The sequence below is a fragment of the Lissotriton vulgaris genome, chromosome 6 (assembly GCF_964263255.1).
Source record: "Lissotriton vulgaris chromosome 6, aLisVul1.2, whole genome shotgun sequence".
Taxonomy (NCBI): Eukaryota; Metazoa; Chordata; class Amphibia; order Caudata; family Salamandridae; genus Lissotriton; species Lissotriton vulgaris.
Window position 1 is genome coordinate 330,160,969 of NC_141694.1, and position 22,279 is coordinate 330,183,247.

The 22,279-nt window shown below is 49.8% G+C and overlaps 1 protein-coding gene across 2 annotated transcripts in view; it reads right to left on the reverse strand.

The window, feature by feature from the left end:
• The window catches only part of ASAP2 (ArfGAP with SH3 domain, ankyrin repeat and PH domain 2), a 1,186,778-nt gene that overhangs the window by 324,312 nt on the left and 840,187 nt on the right, over window positions 1-22,279 (reverse strand). The gene's annotated exons all lie outside the window — the stretch shown is intronic.

Here is a 22,279-nt window from a genome sequence, read left to right on the forward strand (position 1 = left end):
TGGGGTCATAGGTGGTTTCTTTATGCACTCCTGAGTGTGTCCTTTTTCCACTAGGTCGAGGACCCACTGGTCCGATGTGATGTTCCGCCATTGTTGGTAAAATGTGGAGATCTTCGCGCCCACAGGGAGGGAAGGATTGCGGACTGGCGTCCGGCATAGCTCATTGACTTTTGTTTGAATCTCGTCCTTGATTATTTGATCTTCGTCTTCCTCCCTGAGGAGAGAAATTGCTGGAGGAAGATTGCCTGTATGAAGATTGGTAATACGGTTGCTTGTACTGCGACTGGTATTGCCTGTTCTGTTGATTGTGGTAATTTCTTCTGGAAGAAAATCCACGACCTCTTGCTCCTCAAAAATAACCTCTTTTATATTGCAGGGTACCAAGTGATTTTGCGGTATCTGTATCCGTCTTGATGGTTAGTAAGGCGTCATCTATGTGCTTACCGATGAGCGATTCCCCATCGTAAGCCATATCAAGGATTTTTGTTTGCACCTCAGGTCTGAAGGAGGTTGCTCTGAGCCAGCCCTGTCGTCTGAGCACCGCAGCACCCGCTAACTGACGAAAGTTAGTGTTTGCGATGTCTAGGGCGCAATCTATTATTTCTGAAGCCGCCCTCTCTCCTTCAAACACTATCTTACGTACTTCTTGCTGATGATCTTCCGGAATCAATTCTATGAATTCAGATAGTTCCGACCACATGTGTCGGTCATAGTGGACAAGAATCGCAAGAGAATTTGCTGTCTTGATGGAAGATGCAGCATTAGTGGAGAACTTCTTGCCTTTTAGATCCAATCCTCTGCCCTCCATGTCCGGTGGAGTTGAAATTGGAGTGGATGAGTTTTTGGACCTCTGTTCAGCAGCTTGGGACGTGGGTGGCCCACCAAACAAGATGGAGTGTCTGGCGGTGCTCTATACTTCTTCTCAATACGAGGAAGGACTGCCGGGATAGAAGCGGGTGTCTTCATAATCTTAAGACCTTCCTTCCAAATATATTCTATAATGGGTATGGCCCTGGTGATCTTCCTATACCCCTCTTTAAAGTTGTGCAAAAAGCATTAAGACTGCTCAATAGTAACTGGTAGCTCAAATCTTGTAGCAGCCATTTGCATGATATTGTGAAAGCTGCCAATGTCCTCTGGCGGACATTCAGAGGGTTGCGGAAAAGGAGGCGAAGGCATGGGTATTACATAGTCATCCCACTGATCCGCAGGTGTGTTGTCATGAGGCAACTCGCCCTCTTCTCTTCCATCCTCGCCCGAAGAGGAACAATCCCGATCCTCTTGTGGTGAGGGTTCTGCAGTGTGTCTTGGCGACACTTGAGGCTGCGGTGGTGGAGGCGCTGGTACGTCCGCTGGTACCGGAGGTACAATTGGCATGGGCGGTGTAGGTGGAAAACTTTGGCGATAGTCTGCCAACATGGCCTTTAAGTCCTGTATCAACGAAGGAGGAAGATGACTGGACTCCTCCGAACGTGGAGCTCTGTATGGTTGTCTATAGAAAGGTGTAGCCAAATCTTCCTGGTAGTAATGCTCCTTTATATCCTCTTTTTCATACTCATCCTGACATTTTATTTGCAATTTGGATGGATGGCGTGCAATCCCAAAGGGACCTTTATCATCTCCATCATTCCTCTTCTTCCACATATGTTTCTAAAATCTGCGATGGTAGCAGTGGAGAAATATTGGAGTAGTCTTGCATATGATAGGTTTTTATCTGAAAATGAGTATATGCTATTGGTGAGGCATGAGACACCTGAGGTAGAGAAGGCCAGGGTCTTGCAGGCGGAGTCTTAGTGATGACTGGACTCTTTGCTGGAATGGCCGTCGAAGGACTCGTCGGCTATGGGATTGTCGTCGACGGTGGTATTGTAGATGGACTTGTCGTCGACGGGGCCGTCGTCGATGGAATCTTCGTCGACGAGGCTGTCGTCGACGAAGCTGTCGTCGACGAGGCCGATGGGCTCTTCTTTGATCCAGACGTCGACGGGGCTTTTGTCAACGATGACTTCGTCGACGATGGAACTATCCACGGAATGGTTGTCAACAATGATTTTGAAGAGATTAAAGAAATATCCTTAACCCCTGAAGATTTCTTTGAGGAAACCTTGGCTGACACAATAGGTGAAGTAATAGCAGAGGTAGACACCGTAGCCGAAGAGCTTGAGGTGGTAGAAGTCACAGAGACTGTGTAAGAAGACACCAGAGAAACAGTTTTTGTCTGTGCTTTACTCACAGTTTTAGATGAAGATCCTGAAGGCGGAGAAGCTGGAGATTCAAAAGGAGGAGAGGATAACCTCCTTGAGGGTTCTGATGCTCTATGAGAGGTTTTGTGTTGTGTTTTCCTCTCAGAAGAGCTATCTCTGGCTCTGGCTCTTTTGCTGGATGTAGAAGCTCTGTCCTCATCATCTCTGGAAGATGTTTTGAGCCAAAGAAGAACCCTTGCCTGCCTGTCCCTGATGGTCTTGGCAGGGAAGGTGTGGCAAATCCTGCAATCCTTCACAATGTGATTGGGATGCAGGCAGTAGATGCAGCCCTTATGCTGATCATCTACATGGACCCTCTTGTTATCACAGGTCCTGCAGGCCTTGAAAAGAGCTTTCTTCTCAGACATTTTGTAGAAAAAAGTTGAAAACAGAGTAGGCAGGGATACTCCCTTCCACACGACGTGCGGTGAAAATCTGAGGAGAACTGCCTCTGATGGGATGGTTCTAGAGGGTGCTGGCAGCTGATTGGTTGGGACTACTTTCAGTTCTTTTAATATAATGAGGTAGATAGACTGCTAAGGTGTGGGCCATTTTGGGCCTATAATCTTGTTAGCCTACTACAGATTAATCTAAGGCACTGCTTTTGTATATATAATTACCGTGGGACTCCCTACTCGGCGACAGGGAATGATTTAGGCATGTGAATCTATGAAAGATACCCCAATACTGGATAAATATATGCTGACACAAACCAAGCTAATATATACAGATTTGTATGTTAAACAGTTATCCTTAAAAGGCTATGAGTATTGGATTGACACATTGGCATGAAATCTATTTGTGCCACCAAACATTGTCCGGTTCAGGAAACAGACACCTTATTTACAGCCCCCTTAATTCCAACACAAATGATTTTTCTAAATGACAGTTAAAAAAACTGCTTGTCTAGGACTCAGTATAATTTTTTTAATGTTGCCAATTGTAAAAATGGCTTTAATTTTACTGAGGATTCAGGGCATGGGATCTCATTGGGATATCCTCGGTGGTGGATTTATGGAAGAAAGGTGGAGTCATACCCTTTGCGTAGCTACAGGCCCAATACGACATGGCACCAACTGAGAGATTTCGGTACATGCAGATCAAGCATGTCCTGGTGTCGGTGATCCCCCAGGGAAAGGAATTACCCGAGGCCACTCCCCTGGAGGACAGACTGCTCACAGAACACATGCTTAAGAAAGCAACATTGTTTACCTACCGTAAATTGATTAACAAAACTCCAGACCCCACACTCAAATTGAAACTCAAATGGTCGACTGACGTTGGGGACTTTGACGAGGCGACTGGCAGACTGCACTGTCATCCCCACGAGAAGCTGCCATACCCCCAGACTGAGACTAGTGCAACTAAAGCTGCTGCATCGTGTATACTACACGAGAGACACACTGTACATAATAGGGCAAGCGACGTACCACTTTTGTCTGCGGGGATGCGGTGAGGTGGGAAAATATTATCACACCATATGGCAATGCCCCAGGATTGCAGGGTACTGGATTAGAATTATGAGAACTATCTCACAGGTAGTTGAGGTGACACTCCCTCCAGAGCCCAGATGTTGTCTTTTGAACCTATGGGAACCAAATGACCTTTCACACCCCGCCCAGGAATGGGCGACGCTGAGTATGATGTACGGCAAACGTAATATAGCAAGATGCTGGGGCGCAGAGGGGGTGCCAATGTTGAGGGATTGGTGTGCAGACCTGGACGCAGCAATGATGGCGGAAAGTATGGTATATTTACACAGGGGATGCCCCAGGAAATGGGAGAGGATATGAGGGGCCTGGAACCAATTTAGAGGTAACTTGTGCGAGCCACCTACAATAGAAGCGGACAGTGGTTTAGAGGATTAAGGGATGGGAGGGAAGGTAATGAATACTGTACTACTTGTATTAAACATCCGACTGCTGGTTGTGCACTGTGTTTTAATGTCAATTTGGTATATTAATCCATTTTTGCATCCATGATCTGTGCCACTCGATTGCCGAATGTCCTGTGTTGTTATCAATAAAAACTTTTATAAATAAAAAATAAAATAAAAAAATTATACTGAAAAGTAGCTCCATAGTATGATGTAGAATGCTACATTCAACTCCATACTTTTATCTCCAAACAGGTGGCTATTGTGGGCAGTGGAAATAAATGGTGGTTGTGCTCGTTTTTTTTATTCCATACCAGGGTTTAAAGCAAACGAACAAGTTACTTACCTTCGGTAACGCTTTTTTTCTGGTAGATACAATATCTGCCTGTGGATTCCTCACCTTGTGAATATCCCCCTGCGTCAGCAACATTCGGAAATTCTTTTGTAGCTTCGCGCCGACGTGGACCCGGACATCATAGAGGCACGGCATCGCTCGCGACTCCGCTGACGTCACCGACGCCTATAATAGGCCCACGCCGGCGTGATGACATCAGTTCCGCCCTTTTTTCCGTGCCTTCGAGGCACACGGACGGACCAATGACAGTAGACATAAACACAGTATACACAGTACCAATATCAAGGTAACACACACAGTGTGAAGTAAATGCAATATAACAATTGGCAATTAAATAAATACATAATAGAAACACTGGCATAGAAGAGTGGACAACGGGGAGGCGGGTGGGTCAGTGAGGAATCCACAGGCAGATATAACTTGTTCTTCTGATAGATACATCTGCCGTGTGGATTCCTCACCTTGTGAATAGAGTCCCACAGCAGTCCCCACTCCCGGAGGAGGGTGTCCACTCTTCTAAACCAGAAAATCCTGAAGGACAGAGCGCGCAAAGTGGCCGTCCCTCCTCACCTCAGAATCCAAGCAGTAATGCTTCGCGAAAGTGTGGAGGGAAGACCAAGTCGCCGCCCTACAAATATCCTCTACAGGAACACCTCTAGCCAATGCAGAGGTTGACGACTTAGCTCTTGTAGAATGAGCCCTTATACCCTCTGGAGGTTCCTTACCGGCCAAAGAGTAGCAGATCTTTATACAGAGGACAATCCATCTTGATAAAGTTCTTTTATGGACCGCTCTTCCTTTCTTGCAGACAGCAAAGCCAATGAAGAGCTGGTCATCCAACCGACAGTCTTTAGATCTGTCCAAGTAAAAGGACACCGCCCTCTTGGGGTCCAGACGGTGCAACCTCTCCTCCTCTTTGGAAGGGTGTGGGGGAGGATAAAAGGTAGGGAGGGTAACAGATTGACCAAGGTGGAAAGGAGTTACCACCTTTGGCAGAAAAGTAGCCCTGGTCCTAAGAACCATTCGATCAGCATGAATGGACAGAAATGGGGGCTTGGAACTAAGAGCTTGAAGCTCACTAACCCTCCTTGCCGAGGTTATTGCAACGAGGAAAACTGTCTTAAGGGTCAAAAGCCTCATAGGACATTTGTGGAGAGGCTCAAAGGGAGCACCCACCAAACAGGTCAAAACAAGATTTAAGTCCCACTGAGGCACAATGAAAGGAGATGGAGGGAACTTATTTGTGAGGCCCTTCAAAAACCTAAGAACAACAGGAGACTTAAAAAGAGACGGCTGGTCAGGCAGGCAGAGAAATGCCGACAGCGCAGAAAGATAGCCCTTCACTGTGGCAACAGCAAGCCCCTGTTGCGCCAGAGAAAGAGCAAACTGAAGAACATCAGATGAATGGACTCTCAAAGGATCTAAAGACTTCTCTCCACACCAAGTGACAAATTTCGACCACCTATACGAATAAATGGACTTAGTGGAGTCACGCCTGGCTGACAAGATGACATCCACCACGTCAGGCGGGAGAAAGAAAGAATTCAGGTTGCCCCGTTCAATCTCCAGGCATGAAGGTGTAGGGTATGGAGGTGGGGGTGTAAAACCTGCCCCTCCATCTGGGAGAGGAGATCTGCCCTGTGAGGGAGACGGTGCGGCGGGTGAGAGGAGAGGTGGAGAAGGTCTGAGTACCACACCCTTCTTGGCCAATCCGGGGCGACCAATATGACTTGGGCCCGGTCTTGGCGAATTTTCCTCAGAACCCGAGGAATCAAAGGTATGGGAGGAAAAGAGTCGTCCTTCCCAACTCAATTGAAACGCGTCCCCCAAAGCTCCTTGTATCGGATACTTGAGACTGCAGAATAACGGGCAGTGAGCATTCTCGTGAGTGGCGAACAGGTCCACCTGAGGAGTCCCCCACGTCCGAAAGACGTGACGAACCACCTCCGGATGAAGCCTCCACTCGTGGTCGGCCGAAAACTGCCGTCTGAGACTGTCTGCACGAACGTTCTGTACTCCGGCCAGATGATTCGCCATCAGACAAATATGATGGTCCTGAACCCAGGACCAGAGACGCAGAGCCTCTCTGCAGAGACACTGCGACCCCACTCCTCCCTGCTTGTTGATGTACTACATCGCGGTCGTGTTGTCTGTAAGGACCTGAACCGACCGACCGCGAAGGGAAGGGAGGAAGGCCTTGAGTGCCAGACGAATCGCCCGCAACTCTAGAAGGTTGATGTGGAGCAACCTTTCCTCTGGAGACCAAAGACCCTTGACCTCCAGATCCCCCAGATGAGCACCCCACCCTAGAGTGGAAGCATCCGTTATTACCGTGGCCACCGATGGAGGAAGTTGAAAAGGCTTTCCTTGCGACAGATTGCCTTCCACGCTCCACCAAGACAGATCCGCTGCAGCTTCTCTGGAGATTCTCACTGACTCCCTGAGATCTCCGTTGTGTTGATAGCACTGCCTGCGGAGGCACCACTGGAGCGCCCTCATGTGCCAGCGTGCATGGTTGACCAATAGAATGCAAGAAGCCATCAGACCGAGCAGATGAAGGACCTTCAGGACTGGAACAACCGCTCCATTGAAGAACAAAATAATCATTTCCTGTATGTCGCAAATCCTTTGAGGAGGAGGGAATGCACGACATACAGTAGTGTCCAGTACTGCCCCTATAAACAGGTTGCGCTGTGAGGGCACCAGGTGAGACTTGGGTACATTTATCGAAAAACCCAACCTGTGCAACAACTGAGTTGACACTTGCAGATGATGGAGCACCTTCTCCGGCGACTGCGCTTTGATCAGCCAATCGTCCAGATACGGGAATACAGGTATCCCTGACCTTCTGAGATGTGCTGCCACCACAGCCATCACCTTGGTAAAGACTCGAGGCGCAGTAGTAAGACCAAAAGGAAGGACCGCAAACTGGTAGTGTTGTGACCCAACAGTGAATCGGAGATACTTTCTGTGCCAGTTTTCTTCCAGCAGCGCTTGAAGAACCTGAGCAAGGGTGAGCATCTTGAACTTCTCCTGTTTCAGGTAAAGGTTCAAGATCCTGAGATCCAGAATCGGCCGAAGCCTGCCATCCTTCTTGGGGATCAGGAAATACCGGGAGTAGCATCCCTGACCCCTCTCCTGCTCCGGAACCACCTCTATTGCACCTTTTCGAAACAGTGCCAGGACTTCTTCCTGCAGGAGAAGCAGGTGGTCCTCCGAACAATAACCCTGGCAAGGAGGATAATTCGGGGGAAACTCCAGAAAAGGAAGCGCATACTCATTCTCTACAAGATTGAGAACCCAAAGATCCGATGTTATCAATTCCCAATCTTGAAGAAAATGGGTAAGCCGGCCCCCTACTGGGCCCACATGAGCCGGAATGGCGGATCTAGGGCTGCTTTGCTGCGGAGGCTGGGGGCTGGGAAGGGGAAGAGGAGGAGGAGGAGGAGGAGGAAGCGTTACGGCCCGAGCCCGGGACCTCTGCTTGCCTTTATAAGATCTATACAACGTGTTTTGCTGCTGCTGCGGCTGCTGCTGGGTTGACTTATGGGCTCGAAAAGAAGATCTGCCAAATCCTCTTGTACGCCTACCAAAAGTGCCCCTGGACTGAAGGCCCAACTACTTCGCAGTCGCCCTGCTGTCTTTAAAGCGTTCCAAGGCAGTGTCCGCTTTTTTTCCAAACAATCCAGACCCGTCAAATGGAAGATCCATCAATGCCGCCTGGACATCTGTGGACAACTCACTTGACTTCAGCTATGCAGCTCTTCTTGTGGCTACGGAAGAACCCATGACCCTAGCCACAGAGTCTGCCGTGTCCAATCCACTTTAAATAACCTGCCTTGCTGCAGCTTGAGTATCAGAGATTACCTCCTGGAAGTCTTTCCTACTCTCCTCAGGCACCTTGGGCACCAACTGCTTCACAGTGTCCATAAGAGCGTGGATATAACGCCCCATCAAACAGGTAGCATTCGTGGATTTCAAAGCAATACTGGCAGAAGAGAAAACCTTCTTAGCAGCCTGATCCTGCTTTCTCGACTCCTTTTCTGCTGGGACCTGCGGAAATGCACCCGTAGATCTTTTGGAACAGGCAGCCTGCACCACCAAACTCTCTGGTAGAGGATGAGAGGATAAAAACTCCGGGTCTTCAGGAGCTGTCCTATATCTCCTAGCTACTGCCCTAGACACAGCAGGAGCCGATACAGGTTTTTTCCAAATCTCCAAAATTGGATGCTTTAAGGCATCATTAAAGGGCAACAATGGTTCAGACACTGAAGAAGGTGAATGAAGGACCTCCGTGAGCAGATTAGATTTAAATTCTGCAGTCGGTAGAGCAATGTTCAACAAGCCCGCAGCCTTCTTTATCACCACATGATAAGGAGTCACATCCCTTGAGGGTTCATCAGAAACCGAAGCAAGGTCCCAATCAGGTGATAGTTCCAGGCCACTAGCAACAGAAAGGTCCTCAAAAGGATCCTCAGAATCCTGTAGTTCGCCTTCCTCCAGATTTTCCTCACGATATCTTTCCTCTTCCATCAACCTCTGGGCCTCACGCCTTGATCTTTGCTTCACATTCGAAGCCGACGGATCCGCAATCGACTCCGACGGAGCCGGTGCCGGCGTCGAACCCGACGTCGGACGAAGAAGAGATCCACAACGACGATCAGGGTTCGGTTTCAAAGATGATGGGACTGGCGTCGACGGAATCGGAGACGCCGACCTCGGCGTCGAAGGCTTCGGAGTTGAAGGCCTCGCCGGATTCGGATAATGCCAATGCGGCGTCGGAGCCGGCATAAAGGGCGCAGGTGCATAGGATTGAGGAACACCCAGACCATATGCCATCGGACCCATGGGACCAGAAGGAGCCCCAGAGGGATACATAGCCCTTGAATAAATTCCGAACATCGCATTTAGCAAATGCGAAGGATCCTGACCTGGATCTGGGAAGGCTGGATACGAACCCCCAGGCGGATCTCGAGGGCGTGGAGCCGAAGTGGCGTCGACCTCCTCTTCAGGCTGGTGCACCGGAGTCGACAGACCTTCGGGCAACGGAGCCTCTCCCCCTCCCTCTCCAACCACCTCCTCCTCACCTTCATCCTCCCGACCTGAAGGATGGGATGGGACTGGAGATGGAACAGCTTTCTGCTTCCGCGAACTCGGTGAATTCACATGCGACGCCTCAGCCTCGGCATCCTGTTCCTCCGAAGCCGAAGAAACAACCACATTCTCGACCAGCTTCACCTGCGACTTCGGCTTGGAAACTGACTCCTTTCTCGATCGATGTCGGGATTCATGGGTTCTCTTCTTATGCTTCATCCTCGAAGACCTTGAAGCATGGGCTGAGGACGAATCCGATCGCGACCTCGAGCGAGACCTTGACTTCGAACGTCGAGTCCGCGATCTTGATTTCTTCTTTTCTTTTCCTTCTTTAAACTTGGCAACCAGAAGTTTAGGTTCTCTTTCCTGGAGGGCCTTTGGTGTAATCTTCCTGCAGGATTGGCAGTGCTCGACGTCGTGGTCAGAGCTCAGACACCACAAACAGCATTCATGCGGATCTGTAATGGACATCACCTTATTACATTCTCCGCAGGCCTTAAATCCGGTCTTCTTCGAAGACATGTCGAAAGAAAGTGAAGACAAAGATACTAGAAACAAATAGCAAGTAACAAAGTTACAGCCAAGGCTACAGACGATCCCAGAAAACCGTTAGCGTCGACGACGCGGAAAAAAGGGAACTGATGTCATCATGCCGGCGTGGGCCTATTATAGGCGTCGGTGACGTCAGCGGAGTCGCGAGCGATGCCGTGCCTCTATGACATCTGGGTCCACGTCGGCGCGAAGCTACAAAAGAATTTCCGAATGTTGCTGACGCAGGGGGATATTTACAAGGTGAGGAATCCACAGGGCAGATGTATCTATCAGAAAGCCCTGACCCTTGTTATTCCCATACACAACACTAGTCACTACCTATTCAGTAGGGAAATTGTGCCAACAATGGTTGGAACTTTCCACACTGTCTGCAGTAAAGCAACATGTTTCCCTTCTGTCATAAGACATGGACCTATCGGATTTCTTGTTGGATCCTCAGTCTCCGCGTTCGAAAAGATTTATTTATGCAACTTACAATGCAAAAGAAAACGGTACATTATGTTGTTATGCATTCCAGGCAACCTTCTATAAAATGTGCAGACTGACTCCTGAGAAGACTCACTAAATAATAAACAACATGTACAGCTTATTCCTAAAATAATGGCACAAAAACAAATGGGTTATGTGTGGCTGTGCAAAGCAAAAGCAGCCTAAAACGTCTAATACGCTAAACAACTGGAGAATCAAAGTGGGAGCAGAATGGAAATCATTACACCCCCTTCTTCGTCGCAGGACCTACTTAGAAACCGCCCACGCACGCTGAAGTCAGTTCTGTACATGACTTTCCATGCCAGGAACGCAGTGCCATGCAAGAAACTAACCAATGGTGCATTGAAACTAGGGCCCTCCCCGGGTAATGTACTATTTTAGGACGGTACTGCCAGAGTTGACACGGGTACAATAAAGCAGCTTCAGTCTATTGCAGATAGTTTTATATGGGGATGGAAGAAAAATCTGAGTGCTTCAAAATATATGATGCTTCCATTGGCTCGTGGTGGATGCCAAATTTAGTTTCTTATTATCTAGTTTGTCTTCCGCAGAATATGCAGTATCTGGTGGTTGGGGATAAAGCAAGGCCATTTGAAGCTAATAACATATATAAGATGTTGTTGGGGACTCAGGCGAGCGAGGCCTTGCTTAAGTTCTACGAACCAAGGTATTTCAAAGGAACTCGATTTAAAATTGCCTCTGCTGCATATAAGGCGTGGAAGTTGATACGCAAAATCGTATCTATAAATCGGATTGGCTACTATACGCCTTTAAACTCCACAGAAATTCCGCTGGTGTTTTGGGATACAAAGATGGCTACTTGGAAGGGTAAGGGGATATGACGTCTAGGGGATATGTATAAGGCTGGGATACTTATTCCGTTTTCAGATTTAGTGGAACGGTACAAAATTTCGAAGTATGATTTTTTCAAATATTTGCAAATTCGTGATTTTTCACAAACATTGCAGATATACCTCTATAACAACCAATGATTTATTAGAGTCATTGTCTAAAAGAGCTAAGATTGGGGCACTGTACGACATATTGCAGGCGACACAGCAGGATGAGATGCATGATGCAAAGTGGAGGGATAGATTTGGTAATAATGGCTCATATGTGCAATCATCTATAGATATGGCTAGTAAAGTTATACTGACAGCAAATCTGACGGGGTCTGTGTAGACTTCTTCCCCAATGGTCCCTTTGCTGTTCTCAAGGTCCTTTCTCTCCGCTTTCCTGATTCTTTCCTCTTCTTCTCTTCTGCTATCTTTGCTGTTCTATTGCCTTCTCCTAGGCACCTGGTTGTAAGTTGGACCACTCTGGTCCGGTAGTTCACGTAGTTTTGGTTACTTGTCTATACTTGACCCTAGGGATTAGGTATTATTGGCAGTGACTATTGGGCATGACAGAATGCTATTTCTATCTTCTGACGCGGCCGGCCCTATTGGGTTGTAGGTGGAACGCTGTGTATAATGCCGAGAAGCAAACACGCTTTACAAGTTGTTTTTACTGCGTTTTCTCTGACGCGGCCGGCCCCTTTGGGGTTGTAGGCTTATCGCCGTGTATATGTCACCCTTCTTTGCGTACCCCCTTCTTCGGGGGTGAAATAAAAACAGACTTTAACTAAAAGTATGTTTAATCTATACCATACACAGGTCAAGATGATGAAGTGGGGTGGGGTACACAACAGGAATCTCAGAATTTCTATCGCAAACCACGGGGTTCGATGCCCGTATTTCTAGAGAGATTATGTTAGTAGGTGTGGGTGAGGATATTGAACCCACGCAGATTTGCTATCCTTCTCGATATTTTATATTTATTGCTATGGCTGTGGCCCGATTATGTGTCGCTTCTATGTGGTTGCAATCAGAGGCACAATCATATGAAATGTGGGATGCCAAGTTTCATAATGTGTTTAATCTTGAATTTAGCTTGTATCGCACAAAATCTTTGCGGAAGAAACAAATAGGGATTACAATTTGGCAGCCTATGTTACAATATATCGAGATGTCGATTTGAAATGAAGCTGCTTTGATTATCTCTGTCTTTTCCCCCAAATTTTTTTGCCTCAATGTGAATGTGAATTAGGTATGGTGCTATTACATATAACTGCGTAATATTCCTACACTTATGATGATTTAATTGTTTGATTTACAAATGCTATCTGCTATGAACTGAATAATAAAAAAATAAAAATAAAAAATAAAACTAGGGCCCTGAAAGGGATGACCTTAACCCGAGAAATCAGTTCGCAGAACGGGGAGGATCGGTGGGGCGGTCAGGAATCTATCAGTACTAATGTTTCTTACAGTGGAGGGACGCCTGGCTGCCAGGATAACATCACAGACTTCGACCGGAAGGTCAAAAGCTGTCAACTGTCACCGCTAAATCCCCGCGCATGTAGGCGGAGGCTGGACAGGTTCGGATGATGGACCTTCCCCTGCTGCTGCGACAGAAGATCCTCCCGAAGAGGCAGTCGGATCGGAGGACAGATTGCAAGACTGACTAGCTTGGGATACCATACTCTTCTTGCCCAATCCATAGCCACAAGAATGACTTGGGTCCGGTCGCGCCTGATCTTCTTCAGTGCTCTGGGCAGAAGTGATATGGGCAGAAAAGTGTACAACAGACCGCAACTCCACTCGCAATGAAAAGCGTCTCCGAGCGAGTGCCGCCTTGGAAATTCCAAAGCGCAGAATTGATGACATTGCGTGTTGTCTTCGGTGGCGAATAGATCTAACCAAGGCTCTCCCCACTGCAGAAAGAGACCTTGCACCACGTCCGAGGTCAGACGCCATTTATGATCCAGCATGCATCTGCGGCTGAGTTCGTCTGCCCCTGGCATTCAGGGAGCCTGCCAGGTGTTGAATCACCAGAGACATGCCCCGATGTTCCAGCCATGTCCAGAGGCGCAGAGCCTCCTGACATAGGGTTCACGACCCCACCCCGCCCTGTTTGTTGCCATAGCACATGGTGTTGGTGTTGTCTGTGAACACCTGCACTACCTGTCCCCGGACAGAGGGAAGGAAGGCTTTCAGAGCAAGTCGGATCGCCCGCAGCTCCAGAAGGTTGATATGGAGCCGGGACTGCGCCGGAGACCAGAAGCCCCTGATCTCCGACTCTCCCATGTGGCCACCCCATCCCAGGAGGGATGCATCTGTCACCACTGTGAGCTCTGGTTGGGGAAGGGAGAGGGATCTACCTTAGACTCAATCGCGGTTCGTGAACCACCACTGTAAGTGTTGTGCAGTGCCCTTCGAGATCTGGACGTGGTTGGACAGGTTGCCCTGATTTTTTTTTTTTTTTTTTTAAATATATCTTTTATTCGGTGCAAAGGAGAAAAGCAAAACAAGCATATGCCATACAGAGTCTTGATGTATGAGGATTCAGTAGTTAAAGAAATGCATACATAGAGCATGGAGTAGATCGCAAAGTATATTACAACAGTTCGCTGAGAAAGTTAACGTTCAAACATTGCGTGATCATGCCGTCTCTGTTATTGTATCACGTTAATGGAGCAAATGCAATAAAAGCGTAACGGGAAATGGATATCAAACTTGGGGTCCTGCGGTGCGTGGTGTAACAGTTGGCGGGGTCTACGTAAGGGGGGGGGGGGGCGAGGAGAGGGAGGGGAGGGTCCGGTAGTAGTGTTTCAGCCTTGGACAGGTTGCCCTGATGCTGTGCCCACTGGAACTTTAGGTCTCACTGCAGAACCCGCATATGCCACCTGGCATGATGCATCAGCAGGATGCAGGAGGCCATCAGGGCCAGGAGCCGAATGGGTCATCCTGACTGAAACCCGGGATAGAGGCTGAAAGATCGGAATCATAGCCTGAATATCCAGGATCCATTGTTCGGGAGGACAGACCCGAAACTGCGTCGAATCCAGAACCGCTCTGATGAAGTGGAGCTTCTGAGAGGGGTTCAAGTGTGACTTCGACACATTGATGGAAAACCCCAGCATATGCAGGAGGTCGGCCATAGTCTGGAGTTGGGAGGCGACCATTTGGGGAGAGCCCGCCTTCAAAAACCAGTCGTCTAGATAGGGAAAGACTGAGACCCCCGACCTGCGCAGCTGAGCTGCGACTAGCGCCATCACTTTCGTGAACACCCGAGGGGCGCTGGTAAAGCCAAAGGGGAGCACGGTAAACTGAAAGTGCTTGTGGCCTACCATGAACCGCAGGTAACACCAGTGGGCCGGCTGTATGGTATCATGAAAATAGACGTCTTGCAAGTCGAAAGCTACCATCCAGTCTCCTGCATCGAGAGCAGACAAGACCTGAGCCAAAGTCAACATCTTGAACTTCGTCTTCCGGAGGAAGCGGTTTACGTTCTGGAGGTCCAAGATGGGACGCAGACCTCCTTTGTCCTTCTTGGGGACCAGAAAGTAGTGGGAATAACAACCACTCCCTACTTCTGGCTCAGGAATGCACCCCTTGGCCAAGAGGGCTGTGACTTCCTGCTGGAGAAGTGCCAAGTGTTCCCCCGACATGCAGCGTTACTGAGGTGGCATGGCTGGAGGGGTGGAATGAAAGGGAAGAGATTAACCCTGGCAGATGATCTGCAACACCCACTTGTCCAATGTGATAGCGTGTCATTGGGGGAGGTGATAGCGGATCCTGCCACCCACTGGCGTGGTGTGCCCCCAAAGCTCGGATTAGGAAGGTTTGGAGGTAGAAGCAGGGGGGGGCGGAGGTGGACTGACCCCCACGCTGATTCCCAGACCCGCCCCTGCGGAAACCGCGTCAGCGCATAGGTTGGTTCTGCACGGGCTTGCTGAAGGAACGTGCCTGGGCAGCCCTTCCGTGGTCACAAAAGGAACGAAAACCAGGAGTTGCTGGGCTTTTCGTGGAAAGACCTAAGGACTTGGCAGTGGCCCGAGAGTCCTTAAAACGCTCCAGTGAACGGTCTGCTTTTTCGCCCAACAGGCGAGTGCCATCAAAGGGCATGTCCATGAGTGACCTTTGGATATCTGGCGAGAACCCGGTAGATCTCAACCAGGCGTGGTGACGAAGCGCCACAGTCGTAGAAATTGCTCTACTTAGTGAGTCTGCGGTGTCCAAACTACACCGAATGGCGAACTTAGCCGCATCTTTACCCTCGGCAACAGCTTGGGAAAGCACAGCTTGGATCTCTTCAGGACACTGACAAAACACCTGTGCAACTATATACCACACTGCATGGGAATAGCGGCTAATAGGCATGCAGTGTTCACCGGCCGCTGCCCTAAGCTGGCCGAAGAGAACAACCACTTGCCAAACTGCTCCAGCTTCTTAGAGTCCTTATCCGGCTAAGCCGTGGGAAAGGCACTCTGGGACGTCAAAGCTTGGATGACCAGGCTCTCGGGCGTAGGATGAGTGGTCAGAAAGGTATGGCCACGCAGCGCCAGGTGATGCCGCCTGGCGACGTTCTTCTCTACAGGGCCCCCTGTGGCTTGCCTTGACCAAGAGCCCAGTAAGACGTCAGTGAGGGCGTCATTAAATAGCAGCAGGGGCTGCAACAAAGTGGACGCCGTATGGAACACCTCAGTGAGGAGATTAGTTTTAGGGGCACAGCAGGGAGATCAAGGTTAAGGACCTCAGTTGTCCGACATATCACCACGGTGTAAGAAGCGCACTCCTCCATGGTAGGTGGGGGAGAGGCAAATCCCGGGTCAGAGGAGACATCAAGGCCGCTGGCCTCCTCTAACCCGTCCGCCCAGTCCTGCTCAGACTCACACTGACGAGCAAGAGGGTCCTCGGACCGGTCCCAGATGTCCTCCACCTCCGCCGTATGTGGTACAGACCGCAGCGGCAGGGCAGGGACAGGGGAAGGAACAAACGGCGCCGGACGGGGGTTGAACCGGCGCCGTGTCCCAAAGCGGATCCCAGGAAGGGACAAAATTGTCCTGGAACCGGGGCAGGGGCGGAACAAATAGCATCCACTGCGGCGCCGGAGGCGGAGCCGAGGGTGGCGCTTGGGCCGGAGTCAGCAGCGTGGGACCCTGTGGTGCCGTGGCCGGAGCCAACGGCACAGGATCCTGCAGCACCGGAGCTGCTGGCGGCACTGACAGGATCCTGACACAGGACCGGGGAAGCCCAAGGGCGCAACGGCGGGAGCCGAGGCCTAAACAGATGGTCCATGGTAGCAAGAAATTCTTGCACCTGTGCGGGAGTCGTTGACAGACCCGGATAAGGTGGGTAAGGCTGCGAGACTCCCGCGTTCCGAAGGAGTCGCAGTGGCAGAACCCTTTCCCCCTCGTCCGCATCTGGGTACCGACGGGGGGACGTCAGAGAGCGACAATGCTTCTTCAACTTCTTTTTATGTCGTCTCTTACCCTAATCCGAGGAGCGATTATGGTGACCCCGCGAGTGTTCTCTGGAGCGGCCCCTGGACCGTGAATGGCGCTGGGACAAGTGCCGGACCTCAAGATGCTTCCGGCGCCGCTACCTCAAGGCCTTCGGGCCAGACAGTCCATACAGGACCGAGAGTCGTGGTCGCTCTCCAGGCAGTAGAGATAGACAACATGGGGGTCCGCCACCGACATATTGCGACGGCAGTCCGCACATGACTTAAAACCAGGCATCCCTATGTGCACCAGAGAAGACTTACAGGAGACAAAAGTCTCAAAAAGATAGTCATAAAAGTGATTAAGGTACGTGCTCTAACCGGATCTGTGCTTACTGTCGTAGAAAAAGAAAGAACTGATGTCAGCGCGCATGGGTGGCACCTAAGTAGTCTCTGTGAGAAGTTGGCCTGATATATGATGCTCACTAGTTCTAGTGATCACCTTGTATCAGTCCAAACAACCCTTATGGTGATTTGTAAGTCAACCTTATAGACCAGCTATCCTAATGGTAGCATGGACAAAGCAGTCTTAGGCTAAACTCTTTTGGCATGTGAAGCCAGCTGTTTTACCACATATAACCCCTTGAATACCAAGTGAAAGGAAACCACACAGGTTGTTATGAAAATAAACAATATATTTATTAATAGCAAACACCTCTGAACTCTTTATGAGATCAGAGGGCTAACCACATGACAAGACTCTTAAGAAAAATATGTTTAAGTTGCACGAATTACAATGGTGCCCTAAGGGGACGTCAAACCATATACTAAGTAAGTGGGTTGAGAAAGTCGATAGAAGGAATGGAGCTGTCCAGAGGCTGTATGATCGCTGGGACTACACTATCCTAACCTTAGGTAAGTAATAGGAGGCCCAAGGGACGCGTGTGCAGAGTGTGAACTCACACGCGAGATGCGTAACAAAGTCAATGGACAGTACAAATTACGACTAGCTAGGACTAAAACAACTGGAAATCTGGACACTAGGAGAGTCAATCTACCTGTGAGCACCGAAATGCTCTTGTTACCTCACCCACGGGCTGCGGGTGCATAGGTGTCAAAGTGTGTCGGGTTTCCGCGTTGAAGTCTATGGAGCCTTGAAGAAAGATGCTGCAGACGACCAGGAGGAAGCTGTCCGGAGTGATCCAAGGGTGGATCAAGGAAGATGAAGACATGAAAGCAGAGGGGACAATGTTCAAAGTCACTAGCCAGTGACTGGAGTGGAACCAGGAAGGAATCAGATGCTGTTGTTGCGATCAGGTGAAGAGTGGACGCTTGACTCTGCAGCCACGTGGACCAGGAGGTGTCTTCGACGACCAGGATGGAGGCACGAGCTGTCCCACGCAGGCTCTCGCTGTCGGCGGTGTTGGTTCCGGATTCGGCGTCAACAGGCCTTGGCAAAGGCAACCCATGTGTGAGTGGAAAAGGCGTCTGCTGTGGACCAGGAGGGTCCGGAGTGCTTCCCCTTTGCAGGGAAGCAAGGGCCAGTCTGGAGCAACCAGACCAGTGGTGTAGATATCAAGGATCGTCGTCTAGGAGGCGAATAGCCAGCCGGCAAGTGACCAGACAACGCGTCGAGCAGCAATCAAGCAAAAGGGCCCCACGCAAATCTCGAGGATGCTGGAGGGCTGATCTTCTGTGCAGGAGCTGCTCGGGGCTGGGGCTTCTCAATCCCCAAAGCACTTCGTCGAGGATGCCTCTGAAGTCGTGCTGGAAGCGAAGTGCAGTTTCTTCAAGATGGCCGGTCCCACTTGTCTCGTCGCACCCCAGGATCTCAGCTGTGCTGCAGATGTGAGTTGAGGTCAGAGAGGTCTGGAAGTTAGGGTCTCGTCGGGCTCTGAAGTCTGGATCCACCGGGTTAGACGAAAAACTGAACGGCTAGAACGCTTGATGGTGCCTGCTTGTGCAGGGTGGTCACTCCTTGGCCACAAGGGAGATTTCTTCCGTCTTCTGTGGAGCAGAACGTTGAAGTCCAGAGTTTCTTCTTGTAGAGTTTCAAATCAGGATTAATCTAATTTGGAATGGGACCAGCTCCTACCTTTATTCTCCTAACGGGGGCTGTACTATCACTAGGTCCCTCCTATGGGTGGGACCAGGAAGGGGGTGGTTACACCCCCTATCCTTTGTCCGGTTTCGCGCCAGAGCTGGGGCTGGAGTGCCTCAGCAACTGGTTTGAGCCGGTGTATGCACAGGTCATCTTGTGTGTGCCAGGCATGTCTCATTCCTTTCAGGCCTGTCCTACCCAATACACAAAATCCTGCCTGGGGTGGTGCTAGCACCTCCCAAGGCAGGAAACCCTTTGTCCAGGCCTCCCTCGCTGGAAGGACTCCCAGCAGCAGGTCAGACTTGTGTCTGTGGTGGCAGCATCCATTTTGTGATGCTGAGGCTCGAGTTAACTTTAACCGGGGTTCACAGTTACATACATTTGTGTCCCTCTAAAAGGGTGGAAAGCTACCCCCGTCGCCAGAATTGCCGAGGGGGTAGTATTCCAATTCGTATGACACCTTACTCGACATGTTTTGATAATGCTATGCCAAAGTTAGCAAGAACCACGAGGATTATAATGCACTTAAGAGTATATGGTATAGCGTTATCATGGAAACAGCTAAAGGACTTAGTTCCAAAAGCTGCAGACAGGCTCAACTCATGCTAGAGCACCATCTCACATAATTCCAAGCACTCTGCCTCCAGGATTGTTAAGGCCTACCATAGGAGTGACTTACAGGAGTATATGTGTCCATTTTAGGTTTAGATATAGGTATACTATATCTAAAGCAAAGGGTGATTACACCACCTTGCCCCAGCTGATTGATCAGCCAGTTGTGTCAGATTTGGATGGCCAGCCAGGGGTGGCATAATACATGCTGCAGCCCCTGGTAGCCCTTGGGTTCACTTATGCCCTGGGTACCTATGGTACACTGTACAAGGACTTACAAGAATGACCCAATACCAATTGGTAAATGCACCTAAAGTACATGGATGTCAATTTAGAGAGAGAACAGCTAGGCTGTGGGTCTGATTAGCAGGCCCACAGCCAGGGAAAGTAGTAAACCAGTGAAGCAAAAAGCAAAAATCTGGGATGACCATAGGATTGCAGACCCTATTCTCCTACAGTCTCCCTGATGTCATCTCGGCGCATACGAAGCGAGCGACGGAAGCTGAGCCGCACAACGCCACCTACTGATGTGCAGAGGTACTGCTAGCGAAGACTTTCCGGATCCAGTCTGACGCTTGGGGATATTCTAGGGGATATTCTAAGGTAAGAAAATTAACATTAACATGTTTCTTTCAGCTATATCGTTACGGAAGGTAAGTAACTTGTTCACCTGAAAGAAACACATAGTGATAGATTCCTTACCTTAGAATAGATACCCCAGCACTACCAACCCCGGTGGTGGGTCTGCGAACCAAGATCACACCAGAAAGTCCTGGAGAAGAGAATGGCCAAAGAAGCCGCCTCTCCGCACTTGGCTGACCAGGCAGTAATGCTTAGTAACTGTGTGTAGCGAGGCCCATGTGGCTGCCTGACAAATGTCTTGCAGGGGGACACCACGTCCCAATGCAGTAGTGGATGCAGTTGCTCTAGTGGAATGAGCACACAGCCCCACTGGAGGTTCTTTTTTAGACAACGAGTAACAGGCTTTGAGACATAAGATGACCCAGCTGGAGATAGGCCTCTTATGCACCGCCCGACCTTTCTTGGTGCCAACGTAGCCAACAAAGAGTTGGTCATCCACCCGGAACTGCTGTATGCAGTTGAGATAAAAGGAAAGTGCATGTTTTGGGTCCAGACGGTGGAGCCTCAAGGTAAGTCTGCCCAATGTGAAAGGCATAACAACTTTTGGCAAAAAGGGCGGGGCCTGAGCACAACCTTGTCCAGATGGACCGACAGAAAAGGAGGCTTACAAGAAAAAGCCTGAATTTCACTCGCCCGCCTAGCGGAGGTGATAGCAACCAGGAAGGCAGTCTTCAGGGTCAAGAGACGAAGAGGACAGTTATGAAGGGGCTCGAAAGGAGCACACATGAGATACGTAAGAGCCAGATTCAAGTTCCACTGCGGCATCACAAACTAAATAGGAGGGAAAAAGTGTGTAATATCTTTGAGAAATCTATTTACAACAGGGGACTTGAAAACAGAATGCTGATCAGGGAGAAGGGGAAAGGCCAAAATGGCAGAAAGATAACCTTTGATAGAGCCCAGAGCAGAGCCCTGCTGGGCTAAAGAGAGAAGGAACAAAAGGACCTCAGAAAGTGGGGCCGAAAGGGGATCCACAGCCTTTTCTGTGCACCCTGCCACAAATGTGTTCCACCTGCAGGCGTATACCACCTTAGTGGAGGGACACCTGGCTGCCAGAATGACATCACAGACCTCGGGAGGCAGACTGAAAGGTGTCAACTGTCGCCGCTCAATCTCCACGCATGGAGGTGGAGGCTTAAAAGGTTCGGGTAGAGGACCTTCCCCTGCTGCTGTGACAGAAGATCCTCCTGAAGAGGCAGTCTGATCGGAGGATCGATGCTCATTCTGATTAGCTCGGGATACCAAACTCTTCGAGCCCAGTTGGGGCCACAAGAATGACTTGGGCCCGGTCGCGCCTGATGCTGCACCCACTGGAACTTCAGGTCCCACTGCAGGGATGCCATCTGGCTTGATTGATCAGCAGGATGCCATGAGGCCCAGCAGCCTCAGGGTCACTCTGACCAAAACCCAGGATAAGGGCTGAAAGATCATAATCAGAGCCCAAATAACCAGGACTCGCTGTTTTGGAGGATACACCCAAAACTGCGCCGTGTCCAGAACCTCTCCGATGAAGAGGAGCTTCTGAGAGGGAATCAGGTGCGACTACGGCACATTGATGGAAAACCCCAGAAATGTAGGAGGTCAGCCGTAGTCTGGAGGTAGGAGATGACTGTCTGGGGCGAGCCCGCCATCAAAAACTAATCGTCGAGATAGGGGAAGACTGAAACCCCTGATCTGAGCAGATGCGCTGCAAACACCTCCTTCGCTTTCGTGAACACTCGAGGGGCTCTGATAACGCCAAAAAGGAGCACGTGAACTGAAAATGCTTGTGGCCTACCATGAACCGTAGGTAAGGCCGGTGGGCATGCAGGACTGGGATGTGGAAGTAAGCATCCTGCAAGTCCAGCGCTACCATCCAGTCTTGTGGGTCGAGTGCAGACAAGACCTGAGCCAAAGTGAGCATCTTGAACTTTTGTTTGCAGAGGAAGCAATTGACGTCCCGGAGATCTAGGATAGTACGCAGGTCCTTGTCCTTATGTGCACCAGAAAGTTGAGGGAATAGCAACCACGACCTACTTCTGGTGTTGGAACGCGCTCGATGGCCCCCT